This window comes from Hylobates moloch, unplaced genomic scaffold, assembly GCF_009828535.3.
Source record: "Hylobates moloch isolate HMO894 unplaced genomic scaffold, HMol_V3 SCAFFOLD_5, whole genome shotgun sequence".
Lineage (NCBI taxonomy): Eukaryota > Metazoa > Chordata > Mammalia > Primates > Hylobatidae > Hylobates > Hylobates moloch.
The window spans coordinates 95011020-95029432 of NW_026652280.1; the positions used below are offsets into that span (position 1 = coordinate 95011020).

The following is an 18413-nucleotide window of genomic DNA, read 5'->3' on the forward strand; positions in this document are numbered from 1 at the left end:
GGGGGGAGGGGTTGAGGGTGGGGGGTGCAGGAGGCGGGGGAGCGCGAGCTCCCGGGTGCCGCCTCCCGGCTGTTCCCACAGTCGCCGCCCCTCCTACCGCCGCGTCCATTGTCTGCGGCCCCGCTCTTCCCGGAGTCGCCGCTCCCCCAGCCCTGCGCCTTCAGATGCCCCGCGGGCCTCCCCGATCCTGGGAATCCGCGGTGGGGCTGACACTCGGGTCCCGAACGGTGGGCAGGGGAATGCCTCGATTCTTGGCCGTGGCCCAGCCCGCAGTCCCTCCTGGGGCTGTCTTCCTCGACCCCTCCTGTCGGAAAAGGAGCCCCCAGATCCCCGGGGCTGGCCATGTTCTCTTTAGGGCCACGGACCCGGCTACACAAAATCCAATGGAATCTGGGACGTGGGAAGATTGATTTTTTTTTTCCCCCTAGGGGTCCGAGAAGGGAGGGTCATCCCTGATTTTAATTAGTGGCGAGAGACGCACGCCTCTTCCCATGCATACGGGGATTTCCCTGACACCATCACCACCATGTCCCCTCCTTCCAAAAATAATTTAATTACTTGGAGTTCTAGCTGCGAGCAGCGACCGCCCCAGTCAGTCTGGGACGCTCCCTCATTAACACGTTTTTCCTCCCCTCTGGTTTGAGTGTTGGGATTAATTACAAAGGGAACCCTGCCCTGGGGAAGAAGGGGAGGAGGAGAAGACGCGGGCGCCTGGGAGTTTGAATGGCAGAGGAGAGGGGGCCTTCTCCCAGGAAACCTCCAAGAGGAAAAATGCCTTGGCCAGTTGGGTCCCCAACCCCAAGCAGGCAGACTGTCCATCCCAGGAGTTTCAGATACTTTAGAGTTGAAGGTGCCACACAGGGATTGTAGGCTCTCACAAAATATCCTACACGTTTGGGGCATTTGTGCCTCCCAGTATGCCAAGAAACCAGTTAGGGTTCTTTTATATGTGACCCTACAAGAGTGACCCCACACCGTAAAAGCCTGGGCTGTGGGAAGTCCATGTTCCCCTTGGAGTAAGTGAAAGCAGTATTCAATTATCATTAGTGTTATTGCCGTGCAACCCGCCACTTAGAGTAGTATCATTTCAAAAGCATCTTCACATACTTCTTCCTAAGCAGGCCAAGGCCTTTTCAATATCTCAGCCTCCTTCAGTTTCCAGTCCTGGCACCTGCTCGAACAACCCTGTGATTAAGGAATCCCAGAGAAGGAGACTCCCAGCCTCTGTTCCTCACTTGTTTGGGAATTTTTGCTCCTCTCTGATGAAAACTATTTCCTGAGACCTAATCTCACCCCTTTTGATGGTTCATTCTAACCTGTCCAAAGATGAGGACAGAACCAACTACGCTGCATTGTTCAAAGATGCAGAACAGTAAAACACATTTCCTTTCTCCTTTGCCCAAACTCTGCCTTTCCTCATCCCCTCCTCCAGTACTATGGATAAGCAGGTGACTCAGCACCAAGATTACATGAAATATGCAGAATCATCATTTCAGGTACCCAAGTCCCTGCATGTGTCCAGGCAGTCATTCACCTTGTGCCTATCATGTGCAGGCACTGGGCTGCACTGGGGCTCCTGGCAGTGACCACGACCAGGTGTATGAGGGAGTGGCAGGAGAGCTGAGGAAGGGTTAAGGGAAGTAGGGAGGACATGGGTGTCTCCAGCCCTGCCCCAAAGCACACCCCAGTGCTAGGTAGCTAGTGTGTAATTTGACACAGAGTCGGAGCTGCCATGGCACTGTCTGATTCTCAGGCAGATTTAGTGTGAATTATCTTCACATGCTGCTAGCCTGTTTCACAGACCTCAAAAGGGCCCAAAGAACTGGAAAAAGGGCTTCTGATGCCAGAATTACAGATAATTCCATAGTCTGGCCCCACTGAAAGCTTGAAACCTAAGTCACGATGTTAACAGACAAGGCTTCCCGATTAACAGGTATCAGGCATCAGGCTGGAATAAGCTTGGTCCCTCCTTTCTCTGACAGTGAGGTTGGGGGCTTTCAGTTACATCTCTGCAATGAAAACACTGGATTACAGAGTCCAACAATAAATTTTATTGGTGTGGTCTGTCCCATTCAGCAATTCTCTGTACTACCTTCTACCTTCACCCCAGGATAGAATCCCATCTAGATTTCATACATCCCCAAGTCACTAAGCAAACAGAGACCCAACTAGAAGGCCCATGTGCCCTGTGGTCTAAGGTAGCTAGCTTAATTCTTTAGAAGGAAGGAGAGCACTGAAATGACATTCAACTGAGATTTTCCCAAAGGGGCCAACCTACAATAACAGAGGGAGGCCAGGAGCCTGAGGGACAACAGAATGGAACAGATTGGATTTTGTACAGCTCCTGTCCTTGACAACATAGTCGAGTTTCTTAATTTCTTCAAGCCTCGATTTCTGCTTATATAAAAAGGGCTTAATGAGGTAACAGAAGGAACACCCTCCATATACCCACAGTGCCACAGTCAGTTCCCAATGGAGCTTCCTCTCTCTGTTCTGTGCCTAGGACACTTCTCTTAGGAGAGAACACTTCTCTGGGACACTTCTTTCAGTACTCTTCCTCGGGGAAGGAGGCCCCTAGCTAAAAGCCAGGGCCCTCCATTAAAGCCCTTTCAACGCCTCACCAGCTCACTAGGTGGAGGTGGGGCTGGTGGGGTGAGATCAGAGGCTTCCCAGGAGCCCTGGGAGTTGGACCCTTCTGGGGAAGATTCAAGGAGCTCAAGAAGTGACAGTAGACTCTCTCTGAGGGAAGGTCCAGACTATAGAGAAGCACCTACCTACTTCCTGTGTGGATGAAGCTGTCCCTGGAGGTCAGGCCCAGACTACAGTAGCAAAAGTTAGGTTTTCTGCTCTGATGAAAAGTAGGGCCTTTTTACAATGCTGCTCAGAGAAAGGGAATCCTTGGTACCTTACTCACAGAAGCTTCACACACTAGCTGAATGGCCATCGAAGTGTTTCCATGTGAGCAATTAGCAATTTTAGCCACCTCCCAGGTACAGGTGACTGCAATAATGTACCCACATGCAGGGCCACAATCACCATCTACTTCCGGCCCTGCTGATGAGCCTGGGGACAAGTTGATCTCCCAGAATAGTTAGAGATCTTTCCCCAGCACCCACCTTCCCAGAAAGCCTACTCTCAATGCTCACAAAAGGATTTCCAGACCCAGTCTATATTGGGAAATACCTGGGTTCTGGGGGTGAGGGGTTTCCCCCTCGCTTTTAGTAAAAAAAAAAAAAAAAAAAAAGAATAAAAATAGCTCACACACAAAAAAACTTAACTGATCAAGAACTGTATTATGTCATAGGCTTGTGGTGAGGTGTCTCTCATGTGAGATCCTGATCTCTAAGAAGAAGGACCACGCCTCATTCATTTCTATATCTCTGGCACATAAATTCAATAAGTTAGCATTAGTTGCCTTCCCTTCTAGCTTCCTTCTCTTTCTCCCTTCCTCATCTATGAAACCTTGACCACTCCCTATTCATCCAACCTTTATTAAGTGTGAGTTTCCCTAAATCCAATCCCATTATCATTAATCTAAAATGTTACCTGCAATTAAACCAGTGGTTGTGAACTTTGACTGCAGATTTTAATCACCTGGGAAGCTTTGAAAACACATCAATGCCCAGGACCAGAAACTTCTGAGGTGTGACCCAGTTATTGGCATTTTTTTTTAAGATACCTCATTGATTCTAATGTGAGAACCACTGAATTAAACTCTTTCTGATTTCCTTCCTCCTTCTTGGGAAGAATAAACACTCTCCACCTCCCTTGCCTGGGACTAGGCCCTGCAGGTGTGCATTATATCCTGTCCTTTCCCACCTCCATCCATTATTCCCAATCTCTCCTGTAACTAACTTCGGCCTCTTCTTGATCTTTGCCCAGCAGACATAATAAAATGAAATACCTTCCTCCACTCAGCAGCCTCCTCTTGCTTTAGCCTTCGCTTTTCTTTCTTTCTCATCCAACCTTCTTAAAAGAAAGAGTAGATTCTTAGGCCGGGCCTGGTAGCTCACGCCTGTAATGCCAGCACTTTGGGAGGCTGAGGCAGGTGGATCACCTGAGGTCGAGAATTCGAGACCAGCCTGACCAACACGGAGAAACCCCGTCTCTACTAAAAATAAAAATTAGCTGGTCGTGTTGGCAGGTGCTTGTAATCCCAGCTACTTGGGAAGCTGAGGCAGGAGAATCACTTGCACCTAGGAGGAGGAGGTTGCAGTGAGCCAAGTTCACACCATTGCACTCCAGCCTGGGCAACAAGAGTGAAACTCCGTCTCAAAAAAAAAAAGAATAGATGCTTTACTATCTCTCTTCCTCCCTTCACTCCTCAGCTCCTTGCACCCCGGCCATCCTTCCAATGTGTTTTCCACTCCTGACTTCAAATACTGTTATTTCCCGGAATTCAGCCTTTGGCCCCCTTACTCCCCACTCCACATGTTTTTCCAAAGCAATGTCATTCACTCCTGTGGCTTCAGTCAGTGCTCACTTATGAGTGCTGCTAAATCCAAGTCTAACTTGTGAGCATAAGACTCAAATTTTCAACTTCCTACCATACATTTTAACTTGGATATTCCTTGGGTATCTTAAATGTAATAGGTTTAAAAGGAACAACATTATCTTCCTTCCACCTCTATCCCCTTGGCTTATTCAGACCTTTATCATTTCCAAACATGTCTCATTCCCTTCCAATCCATCTTCCTCCCTGTTGCCAATGTGATTTTTATGAAAGGGAAATCAGCCTGTCACTCTCCTACCTAAAACAATCCATGGCTTCCCACTGTCTACAAGATAAAGTCAAAACTTTTTGGCACCATACGTAAGAAACTTCAGGCCCCAACTCATTCCCCTTCTCCAGGCTTATCTCCTAGTGCTCCCTGTGCATTTAAAGCCCAAACTTTCAACACACATACGTCCAAACTATACCCATCTACTCATTGTTCTGCCAATTTGAGGCTCTATTACTTCTCTGCCTTCTCACAAAGTTTCCTTTGCCTAAAATGCCTTCCTCCTTCTTCCTGCCTGGAAAGTTTTGTTCATCCTTCAAGACTCAACTGTGGCCTCCTCTGCAACTCTTTACCAACTTTCCCAAGCAAAGCTAGATGACCCCACACCCAGAGAACCTCCTTTGTGCTCTCAAAGCTCTGCATACCTTTGTTTTAGCATTTATGACATTGTATGGTAATTTCTTAATAATAATTGTATGGTAATTTCTCAATAATAGCATTTTGAGGTTGGAAGAGACTTTCTGAATTTTACAGGTGAGGAAACAGGTACAAAGTAAGTGCCTCATTGCCCAAAATCATATGGCTAATTAGTGGCAGCACCAGAAGTAAAACCCAGGTCTCCTGACTTACTGTTCAGTAGTCTGTCAACTGCACCACATTAAATGAGCATGGTTTCATCTGAAATAAAGATACAGGGTAGTGACTCCTAGTCTTTTGTGGACTTTTGAGACTTTGATGAAAGCTACAAGCTCTCCCCAGAAAAATGTACACATGTACACACACAGAATTCACATCCATTCTCAGGGCATACAGGGGGGTATGTGTGGCATTGGTTTAAAGAGAAAAGAATCTAGAAGTAGCAAAACCAGTAAGAAGGCTAATTAAATAGTTTGGGGGGCAGGTTGGGGGAGGGGAGTTGAGCCTGGCTCCAAGGCTGTGGGGATAGATAAGGATAGAAAAGAAAGCTTGTTGCCAGGCACCGTGGCTCATGCCTGTAATCCCAATACTTTGGGAGGCTGAGGCAGGTGATCACGAGGTCAGGTGTTCAAGACCACCTGGCCAACATGGTGAAACTCTGTCTCTACTAAAAATACGAAATTAGCTGGGCATGGTGGTACATGCCTGTAATCCTAGCTACTTGGGAGGCTGAGGAAGGAGAATTGCTTGAATCTGGGAGGCGGAGGTTGCAGTGAGCCAAGATCACGCCATGGCACTCCAGCCTGGGCAACAAAAGCAAAACTCCATCTCAAAAAAACAAAAAAAAAGAAAAAGCTGAAATTTGGAAGAGATGACCTGCAGGTGGGATGAATAGGGTTGAGGAACACAGAGGCATTTAAAATGACTCAGAGGCTTCTGGTATGTATATTAAAGAAGCTGGTGACGCCATACATAAAATTAGGGGCTATTGAGAGAGCAGGTTTAAAGGGTAGATCATATGTGGGATTTGACAGGTATCTCAGGTATCTGTGGGCTGTCAGTGTAGGGATATCCGTAGGAAGCTGTTAATAACGTGAGTACTTTCCACATCTCTTCTGCCACTCTTTCTCAGGCCATCTGAACGATCTATTGTTCCCTAGCCCAAACACATGCTTTACTGCCTCCAATCCCATTGTTCATCCTATTGCCTCTATATGGAGCACCTTCCTTACACCATCACTCATATCCAAAATATTTCAAGGTTCAATTTGAATATTTTCTTGAGTAAGTCATTCCTGACATCATCAGTTTGACTTAATATCTCTCTTCTGTAAAGTCCCAAATCTTTCTCTGAATCTCTCCCACCACATTCACTATTTTGTCTTTTTTTTTTTTTTTTTTTTTTGAGACAGGGTCTTGCTGTGTTCCTCAGGCTGGAGGGCAGTGGCATGATCTCGGCTCACTGCAGCCTCAACCTCCCCAGGCTCAGCTGATCATCCCAACTCTGTTTCCCCAGTAGCTGGGACCTGCCACCACGCCCAGCTAACTTTTGTATTTTTTGGAGAGACAGGGTTTCACCATGTTGTGCAGGCTGGCCTCCAACTCCTGACCTCAACTGATCCACCTGCCTTGGCCTCCCCAAGTATTAGTATTACAGGTATGAACCACCATGCTCGGCCATATTCACTATTTTGAATTTCAGTTATTTATGTTCCTGAGAAAAAGAGGCAAGAAGAAACAAATGATAGATGGTACAGATAGATAACAAATAACAAGACAAAAAGTTAAACCAGGCTATATCAGTAATCACATTAAATATAAATGGTCTAAATACTCCAATTAAAGGCCAGATGCAGTGGCTCATGCCTGTAATCCCAGCACTCTGGGAGGCCAAGGAGGGCAGATCAGTTGAGGTCAGGAGTCCTAGATCAGCCTGGCCAACATGGTGAAACCCTGTCTCTACTAAAAATACAAAAATTAGTCAGGCCTGGTGGGGTGCACCCGTAATCCCAGCTACTTGGGATGCTGAAGCAGGAGACTCACTTGAACCTGGGAGGCGGAGGTTGCAGTAAGCCAAGATCATACCACTGCACTCCAGCCTGGGTGACAGAGTGAGACTCAGTCTCAAAATACATACATACATACATACATACATACATACATACATACATACATACTCCAATTAAAAAGCATAGTTTGGCCGGGCGCGGTGGCTCATGCTTGTAATCCCAGCACTTTGGGAGGCCGAGGCGGGCGGATCACGAGGTCAGGAGATCGAGACCACGGTGAAACCCCGTCTCTACTAAAAATACAAAAAATTAGCCGGGCGTGGTGGCGGGCGCCTGTAGTCCCAGCTACTCGGAGAGGCTGAGGCAGGAGAATGGCATGAACCCGGGAGGTGGAGCTTGCAGTGAGCCGAGACTGCGCCACTGCACTCCAGCCTGGGCGACAGAACGAGACTCCGTCTCAAAAAAAAAAAAAAAAAGCATAGTTTGCCAGATTAGATTATAAAAGCAATATCTAACTGTATACTGCCTAAAAGAAATCCTTTTAAATATAGACACAAATAGGTTAAAGCTAAAAAGATAGAAAAAATGTACCATGCTAATGCTAATCCAAATAAAGTTGGAATGGCTATACTAATACTAATAATGTAGATTTCAGAGCAAAGAATATTGCCCGGGATAAAAAAGGATCATTTCATAATGATAAAGAGGTCAATTCATCAAGAAGACATAATAACTCTAAACATGTATGTACCCAATAACAGATTCAAAGTACGTGAAGCAGCTTTGCAAAATGGCAAGTATCATAGCCAATGAGGTTTATCTGAGGCATGACTATTGCTAATTGAAAACTTTTCCCAATACCCCACTGTGATGACTGGCAACATAGTCAGCACTGACAATTTTTGACAGTCTATACGAAGACTGAATTTGAAAAAAAAAAAAAAAAAAAGCTGGTCTAGTCATAGTGGCTCACACCCATAATCCCAGCACTTTTGGGAGGCCAAGGTGGGTGGATCACTTGAGCCCAGCAGTGCAAGACCAGCCTAGGCAACATGGTGAAACCCTGTCTCTACTAAAAATACAAAAATTAGACAGGCATGGTGGGATGTACCTGTAGTCCCAGCTACTCAGGAGGTGGAGGCTGAGGCATGAGAATCGCTTGAACCCAGGAGGCGGAGGTTGTGGTGGGCTGAGATCTTGCCACTGCACTCCAGCCTGGGCAACAGAGTGAGACTCAGTTTCAGAAAAAAATAAAAATACAAATACAAAAAATTAGCTGGGCATGGTGGCTCACACCTGTAGTCCCAGCTACCTGAGAGGCTGAGATGGGAGGATCACCTGAGCCTGGGGAGGTGAAGGCTGCAGTAAGCCATGATTGCACCACTGCACTCCAGACTGGGTGACAGAGTAAGACTCTCTCTTTATCTCTCTCTCTCTCTGTGTGTGTATGTATATATGTTTGTGTGTATATATGTGTGTGTGTGTGTGTGTATATATATGTGTGTATATATATATATATATATAACGTGAAGCAAAAACCAATAGAACTACAAGGATAAATTGACAAATCCACAATGATAAGCAGTAATATCAATACCCATACCTTAATAACTGATAGAACAAATAGAAAATCAGTAAAGATATAAAAGATTTGACCAACAGTATCAACTAATTTGACTGATTATAGAACATTCCATCCAACAGCAGAATTTTTTTCAAGAACATTGCACATGGAACATTTACCAAGATAGCCATAAAATAAGTAGTGATCAATTTTAAAAGAATCAGATTATATAAAATATATTCCCTGGCTACAATGGTATTAAAATAAATATCAATAATAGATATCTAGAAAATCTCCAAATAAAATACCAGAGACTGGAAAGGGTGGAGGGGAAGGAAAGGATGAAGACAGGTTGATTATGTATACAAACATATAGTTAGATAGAAGAAATAAGTTCTAATGTTTCATAGCAGACTAGGGTGACTATACTTAGCAACAGTATTATGTATACTTCAAAGTAACTAGAGGAGAGGACTTGAAGTGATACCAGAACTTAAAAATGATAAACACTCATTACCAAGGTGATGGGGGATAGATATCTGACATCCAGGTGTTGGCAGGGCCATGCTTTCTCTGAAGGATCTAGGAGAGAGTCCTTCCTTGCTTCTTCCAGCTCCTGGTGTTTTCTGACAGTCCAGGGCATTCCTTGGTTTGTAAATGAATCACTCTGTTCTCTGCCTCCATTGTCATTTGGCTGGATTCTCTCTCTGGATCTCTGCATCATCTTCCCTCCCTGAGTGTCTATGTCCAAATTTCCCTCTTCTTAAAGGACTCCAACCATATTGGATTAAGGGCCCATCTTACTCCATTACCTCATCTTAATGAATTGATCTGCAAAGACCTCTATTTCCAAACAAAGTCACAGTCACAGGTACCAGGGGTTAGGACTTCAATATATCTCTTGGAAGGAAGGGTCAATTCAACCCATAACACTAGCAATGAACACTGAAAAGATTAAATTTAAAACACCATTTACAGTGACACCAAAAAAGGTAAAATACTGAGAGATAAATCCGGCCAAAGATGTGCAAGTCCTATGCACTGAAAACTATAAAATATTGCTCAAAAAAATTAAAGAAGGTTGGAGTCTGTTCCAAGATGGCCAAATAGGAAGAGCTCCCGTCTGCAGCTCCCAGTGTGATCGACGAAGAACATGGCTGATTTCTGCATTTCCAACTGAGGTACCTGGTTCATCTCATTGGGACTGGTTGTACAGTGGGTGCTGCCCATGGAGGGCAAGCCAAAGCAGGGTGGGGCACCACCTCACCTGGGAGTGCAAGGGGTGTGGGGATTTCCCTTTCCTAGCCAAGGGAAGCTGTGACAGACTGTGCCTGGAAAAATGGGACACTCCTGCCCAAATACCTCACTTTTCCCAAGGTCTTAGCAACCGGCAGACCAGGAGATTCTCTGCTGTGCCTGGCTCAGCGGGTCCCATGCCCACAGAACCTTCCTCACTGCTAGCGCAGCAGTCTGAGATTGACCTGCGAGGCAGCAGCCTGGCAGAGGGAGGGGTGTCTGCCATTGCTGAGGCTTCAGCAGGTAAACGAAGTGGCCTGGAAGTTTGAACTGGGCAGAGCCCAACACAGCTCAGCAAGGCCTACTGCCTCTACAGACTCCACCTCTGTAGGCAGGGCATACCTGAACAAAAGGCAGCAGAAACTTCTGCAGACTTAAATGTCCCTTTCTGACAGCTCTGAAGAGAGTAGTGGTTCTCCCAGCACAGCATTTGAGCTCCAAGAACAGACAGACTGCCTCCTCAAGTGGGTCCCTGACCCCTGTGTAGCCTAACTGGGAGACACCTCCCAGTTGGGGCCGACAGCCACCTTATACAGGCAGGTGCCCCTCTGGGACGAAGCTTCCAGAGGAAGGATCAGGCAGCAATATTTGCTGTTCTGCAATATTTGCTGTTCTGCAGCCTCCACTGGTGATACCTAGGCAAACAGGATCTGGAGTGGACCTCCAGCAAACTCCAACAGACCTGCAGCTGAGGGACCTGAATGTTAGAAGGAAAACTAACAAACAGAAAGGAATAGCATCAACATCAACAAAAAGGACATCCACACCAAAACCCCACTTGTAGGTCACCAACATCAAAGACCAAAGGTAGATAAAACCACAAAGATGGGGAGAAACCAGAGCAGAAAAGCTGAAAATTCTAAAAACTAGAGCACCTCTTCTCCTCCAAAGGATCACAGCTCCTCACCAGCAGTGGAACAAAGCTGGATGGAAAATGACTTTGACGAGTTGACAGAAGTAGGCTTCAGAAGGTCAGTAATAACAAACTTCTTCGAGCTAAGGAAGCATGTTCTAACCCATTGCAAGGAAGCTAAAAACCTTGAAAAAAGGTTAGGCGAATGGCTAACTAGAATAAACAGTGTAGAGAAGACCTTAAATGACCTGATAGAGCTGAGAACAATGGTGCGAGAACTTTGCGATGCATACACAAGCTTCAGTAGCCAATTTGATCAAGTGGAAGAAAGGGTATCAGTGATTGAAGATCAAATTAATGAAATAAAGCAAGACGACAAGGTTAGAGAAAAAAGAGTAAAAAGACATGAACAAACCCTCCAAGAAAAATGGGACTGTGTGAAAAACCAAATCTAAGTTTGATTGGTATACCTGAAAGTGACGGGGAGAGTGTAACCAAAGTGGAAAATACTCTTCGGGATATTATCCAGGAGAACTTCCCCAACCCAGCAAGGCAAGCCAACATCCAAATTCAGGAAATACAGAGAACACCACAAAGATACTCCTCAAGAAGAGCAACACCAAGACACATAATTGTCAGATTCACAAAGGTTGAAAATAAAGGAAAAAATGTTAAGGGCAGCCAGAGAGAAAGTTCGGGTTACCCACAAAGGGAAGCCCATCAGACTACAGCAGATCTTTTGGCAGAAACCATACAAACCAGAAGACAGTGGGGGCCAATATTCAACATCCTTAAAGAAAAGAATTTTCAACCCAGAATTTCATATCCAGCCAAACTAAGCTTCATAAGTGAAGGAGAAATAAAATCCTTTACAGGGCTGGGTGCGGTGGCTCATGCCTGTAATCCCAGCACTTTTGGAGGCTGAGGTGGGCGGATCACGAGGTCAGGAGATCAAGACTACCCCAGCTAACACGGTGAAACCCCATCTCTACTAAAAGTACAAAACATTAGCCAGGCATAGGGGTGGGCTCCTGTAGTCCCAGCTACTCAGGAGGCTGAGGCAGGAGAATGGCGTGAACCCAGGAGGCGGAGCTTGCAGTGAGCTGAGATCACACCACTGCACTCCAGCCTGGGCAACAGAGCAAGACTCCATCTCACACACACACAAAAAAAATCCTCTACAAACAAACAAATGCTGAGAGATTCTGTCACCACAAGAGCTCCTGAAGGAAGCACTAAACATGGAAAGGAACAACAGTACCAGCCACTACAAAAACATGCCAAATTGTAAAGACCATCAATGCTATGAAGAAACTGCATCAATTAACAGGCAAAATAACCAGCTAACATCATAATGACAGGATCAAATTCACACATAACAATATTAACCTTAAATGTAAATGGGCTAAATACCCCAATTAAAAGACATAGACTGGCAAATTGGATAAAGAGTCAAGACCCATCAGTGTGCTGTATTCAGGAAACCCATCTCACGCGCAGAGACACACATAGGCTCAAAATAAAGGGATGGAGGAAGATTCACCAAGCAAATGGAAAGAAAAAAAAACCAGGGGTTGCAATCCTAGTCTCTGATAAAACAGACTTTAAACCAACAAAGATCAAAAGAGACAAAGAAGGCCATTACATAATGGTAAAGAATCAATTCAACAAGAAGTGCTAACTATCCTAAATATATATGCACCAATATAGGAGCACCCAGTTTCATAAAGCAAGTCCTTAAAGACCTACAATGAGACTTAGACTCTCACACAATAATAGTGGGAGAATTTAACACCCCACTGTTAATATTAGACAGATCAACCAGACAGAAAGTTAACAAGGATATCCAGGACTTGAACTCAGCTCTGCACCAAGTGGACCTAATACACATCTACAGAACTCTCCACCTCAAATCAAAAGAATATACATTCTTTTCAGCACCACATCGCACTTATTCTAAAATTGACCACATAATTGGAAGTAAAGCACTCCTCAGCAAATGTGAAAGAACAGAAATCACAACAACCTGTCTCTCAGACCACAGTGCAATCAAATTAGAACTCAGGATTAAGAAACTAACTCAAAACCACACAACTACATGGAAACCGAACAACCTGCTCCTAAATGACTACTGGGTAAATAATGAAATGAAGGCAGAAATAAAGATGTTCTTTGAAACCAGTGAGAACAAAGACACAATGTAACAGAATCTCTGGGATTTACACATGTAAAGCAGTGTGTAGAGGGAAATTTATAGCACTAAATGCCCACAAGAGAAAGCAGGAAAGATCTAAAATCGACACCCTAACATCACAATTAAAAGAACTAGAGAAGCAAGAGCAAACACATTCAAAAGCTAGCAGAAGGCAAGAAATAACTAAGATCAGAGCAGAACTGAAGGAGATAGAGACACAAAAAACCCTTCAAAAAATCAATGAATCCAGGAGCTGGTTTTTTGAATAGATCAACAAAATACATGGACCACTAGCTAGATTAATGAAGAAGAAAAGAGAGAAGAATCAAATAGATGCAATAAAAAATGATAAAGGGGATATGACCACTGATCCCATAGAAATACAAACTACCATCAGAGAATACTATAAACACTTCCATGCAAATAAACTAGAAAATCTAGAAGAAATGGATACATTCCTGGACACATACACCCTCCCAAGACTAAACCAGGAAGAATTTGAATATCTGAATAGACCAATAACAGGCTCTGAAATTGAGGCAATAATTAATAGCCTACCAACTGAAAAAGTCCAGGACCAGATGAATTCACAGCCGAATTCTACCAGAGATACAAAGAGAAACTGGTACCATTCCTTCTGAAACTATTCCAATCAATAGAAAAAGAGGGAATCCTCCCTAACTCATTTTATGAGGCCAACATCATCCTGATACCAAAGCCTGGCAGACACACCACAAAAAAAGATAATTTTAGACCAATATCCCTGATGAACATCAATGCGAAAATCCTCAATAAAATACTGGCAAACCGAATCCAGCAGCACATCAAAAAGCTTATCCACCATGATCAAGTTGGCTTCATCCTTGGGATGCAAGGTGGGTTCAACATATGCAAATCAATAAATGTAATCCATCACATAAACAGAACCAATGACAAAAACCACATGATTATCTCAATAGATGCAGAAAAGGCCTTCAACAAAATTCAACAGCCCTTCATACTAAAAGCTCTCAATAAACTAGGTATTGATGAAATGTATCTCAAAATAATAAGAGCTATTTATGATAAACCCACAGCCAATATCATAACTGAATGGGCAAAAACTTGAAGCACTCCCTTCGAAAACCAGCACAAGACAAGGATGCCCTCTCTCACCACTCCTATTCAACATAGTGTTGGAAGTTCTGGCCAGGGCAATCAGGCAAGAGAAAGAAATAAAGGGTATTCAATTAGGAAAAGAGAAAATCAAATTCTCTCTGTTTGCAGATGACATGATTGTATATTTAGAAAACCCCATCGTCTCAGCCCAAAATCTCCTTAAGCTGATAAGCAACTTCAGCAAAGTCTCAGGATACAAAATCAATGTGCAAAAATCACAAGCATTCCTATACACCAATAACAGACAAACAGAGAGCCAAATCATGAGTGAACTCCCACTCACAATTGCTTCAAAGAGAATAAAATACCCAGGAATCCAACTTACAATGGATGTGAAGGACATCTTCAAGAAGAACTACAAAGCACTGCTCAATGAAATAAAAGAGGACACAAACAAATAGAAGAACATTCCATGCTCATGGATAGGAAGAATCAATATCATGAAAATGGCCATACTGCCCAAGGTAATTTATAGATTCAATGCCATCCCCATCAAGCTACCAATGACTTTCTTCACAGAATTGGAAAAAACTACTTTAAAGTTCATATGGAACAAAAAAGAGCCCATATTGCCAAGACAACACTATGCAAAAAGAAGAAAGCTGGAGGCATCATACTACCTGACTTCAAACTATACTACAAGGCTACAGTAACCAAAACAGCATGGTACTAGTACCAAAACAGAGATCTCGACCAAGGAACAGAACAGAGGCCTCAGAAATAACACCACACATCTACAGCCATCTGATCTTTAACAAACCTGACAAAAACGAGAAATGGGGTAAGGATTCCCTATTTAATAAATGGTCCTGGGAAAACTGGCTAGCCATATGTAGAAAGCTGAAACTGGATCCTTTCCTTACACCTTATACAAAAATTAATTCAAGATGGATTAAAGACTTACATTTTAGACCCAAAACCATAAAAACCCTAGAAGAAAACCTAGGCAATACCTTTCAGGACACAGGCATGGGCAAAGACTTCATGACTAAAACATCAAAAGCAATGGCAACGAAAGCTAAAATAGACAAATGGGATCTAATTAAACTAAAGAGCTCCTGCACAGCAAAAGAAACTACCATCAGAGTGAACAGGAGTGAATGGGAGAAAATGTTTGCAATCTACGCATCTGACAAAAGGCTAATATCCAGAATCTACAAATAAATTAAATTTACAAGAAAAAAACAAAGAAGCCCATCAAAAAGTGGGCAAAGGATATGAACAGACATTTCTCAAAAGATATTTATGCCGCCAACAGACACATGAAAAAATGCTCATCATCACTGGTCATCAGAGAAATGCAAATCAAAACCACAATGAGATACCATCTCACTCCAGTTAGAATGGCGATTATTAAAAAGTTAGGAAACAACAGATGATAGAGAGGATGTAGAGAAATAGGAACGCTTTTACACTGTTAGTGGAAGTGTAAATTAGTTCAATCATTGTGGAAGACAGTGTGGTGATTCCTCAAGGATCTAGAACTAGAAATACCATTTGACCCAACCATCCCATTACTGGGTATATACCGAAAGGATTATAAATCATGCTACTATAAAGACACATGCACATGTATGTTTATTGTGGCACTATTCACAATAGCAACGACTTGGAATCAACCCAAATGTCCATCAATGATAGACATAGAAAATGTGGCACATAAACACCATGGAATACTATGCAGCCATAAAAAAGGATTAGTTCATGTCCTTTGCAGGGACATGGATGAAGCTGGAAACCACTATTCTCAGAAAACTATCGCAAGGACAGAAAACCAAACACCACATGTTCTCACTCATAGGTGGGAATTGAACAATGAGAACACTTGGACACAGGGGCCTGTGGGGGGTGCAGGCTGGGGGAGGGACAGTATTAGGAGAAATACCTAATGTAAACGACGAGTTGATGGGTGCAGCAAACCAATATGGCACATGTATACCTATGTAACAAACCTGCACGTTGTGCACATGTACCCTAGTACAAGGCACATGTACCCTAGACCAATAAAAAATAAAATAAAATAAAATAAGAAATTAAACAAGGTCTAAATAAATGGGGCAATATACTATACATTGTTTATGGGTTAGAAGATTTCATATTGTTAAGATTTTACTTCTCTAAAAGTTGATCGGCCGGGCGTGGTGGCTCACACCTATAATCCCAGCACTTTGGGAGGCCGAGGTGGGCGGATCACAAGGTCAGGAGATGGAGACCATCCCGGCTAACACTGTGAAACCCCATCTCTACTGAAAATACAAAAACATTAGCCAGGCGTGGTGGCGGGCGCCTGTAGTCCCAGCTACTCGGGAGGCTGAGGCAAAAGAATGGCATGAACCCGGGAGGTGGAGCTTGCAGCGAGCCAAGATCGTGCCACTGCACTCAAGCCTGGGCGACAGAGCGAGACTCCTTTTCAAAAAAAAAAAAAAGTTGGTCTATAGATTCAGTGCAACCCAAACAAAATCACAGCCACCTTTTTTATAAAAATTGACATCATATGAAAATGCAAAAGACCTAGAATAGCCAAAACAACTTTGAAAAAGAATACATTTGAAAAACATATTACATAAGTTCAAGATTTATGACAATGCTACAGTAATCAAGGCAGTATATTACAGGCATCAAGACAGAGAAATAGATCCATTGAACAGATTGAGGAATTCATAAGTAGACACACATATATATGATCAATTGATTTTTCACAAAGGTACAAGAGCAATGCAGTAGAGAAAGGATAGTCTTTTCAATAAAGAACAGTTGCATACCCACGTGCAAATTTAAAAAAAGAACTTCAATCCATACTTCGCATCATACACAAAAATTAACTCAAAATTGATCATAAAACTACATATAAAACCTAAAACTAGGCTGGGCGTGGTGGCTCACGCCTGTAATCCCAGCACTTTGGGAGGCTGAGGCGGGCGGATCACCAGGTCAGGAGATCAAGACTATCCTGGTTAACACGGTGAAACCCCGTTTCTACGAAAAATACAAAAAAATTAGCCGGGCATGATGGCGAGCGCCGGTAGTCCCAGCTACTCGGGAGGCTGAGGGAGGAGAATGGCGTGAACCCAGGAGGAGGAGCTTGCAGTGAGCCGAGATCGCGCCACTGCACTTCATCCTGGGCGACAGAGCGAGACTCCGTCTCAAAAAAAAACAAAAACAAAAAACCTAAAACTATAAAACTTCCTGACAAAAACAGGGAGAAATCCTTGTGACCCTGGGTGAGGCAAAGATTTCTTACACCAAAAGCATGATCCATAAAAGAAATAAAATGATAAGTGGGACTTCACTAAAAATTAAGAACTTCCGCTTTCAAAAGACACTTTTAAGAGGTGAAAAGACAAGTCACGGACTAGAGGAAAACATTTGCAAATCACGTATTTGATTTCTTAAAAACTTGTGTTCAGATTACATAAATAACTCTCAAAACCAAAGGAAGAAAAAGGAAAATAATATATAAAACTATTGCAAAGGGAGAATAAAACTATTCTTTTAATAAAGAAAAGACGGATTGTTTAATAAATGGTGTTGGAACAACTGGATAGCCATTTGGAAAAAGTAAAGCTGGATTCCTACCTCATTTCTTCATCTAATAACATGCAGATACATTAAAGTGTTAAAGGTAAAATACTACCCACAAAAAATTAATGATATAAGTATGAAAAGAGAACAAAGGATTTTTTTTCTTTTATGATTTTGGAGCAGGGAAAGCCAAGGCCCAAAATAAAGAAGTCATAGAAGACAAGATTATATAGTTGACTAAATAAAAATTTTCTGCATGGCAAGTGTTACTGTCTATAAACCTATGGATCCTCAGTTTAATAATTCTAGAGATCCTAGAATCAATTAAAATTCCAATCAAACAGAAAGTGGAAAAAGAATACCTCTTACTTTACATCACTTTACCTAAGCAGCAAGATTTACAGTTTGGCTAATATCAAGTGCTAGTGGCTGGGTGCAGTGGCTCATGCCTGTAATCCCAGCATTTTGGGAGGCTGAGGCAGGTGGATCACCTGAGGTCAGGAGTTTGAGACCAGCCTCACTAACATGGTGAAACCCCAGCTCTACTAAAAATACAAAAATTAGCCAGGCATGGTGGCGGGCACCTGTAATCCCAGCTACTTGGGAGGCTGAGGCAGAAGAATTGCTTGAACCCAGGAGGTGGAGGTTGCAGTGAGCGGAGATCATGCCATTGCACTCC

The 18413-nt window shown here is 43.3% G+C and overlaps 1 non-coding gene across 1 annotated transcript; it reads left to right on the forward strand.

Moving 5' to 3' along the window:
• Positions 1 to 7926: 7926 nt before the first annotated feature.
• Positions 7927 to 8068, forward strand: LOC116469931 (U4 spliceosomal RNA). Its single transcript, XR_004248386.1, has one exon. It is a non-coding gene; the product is annotated as a U4 spliceosomal RNA (small nuclear RNA).
• Positions 8069 to 18413: the final 10345 nt, after the last annotated feature.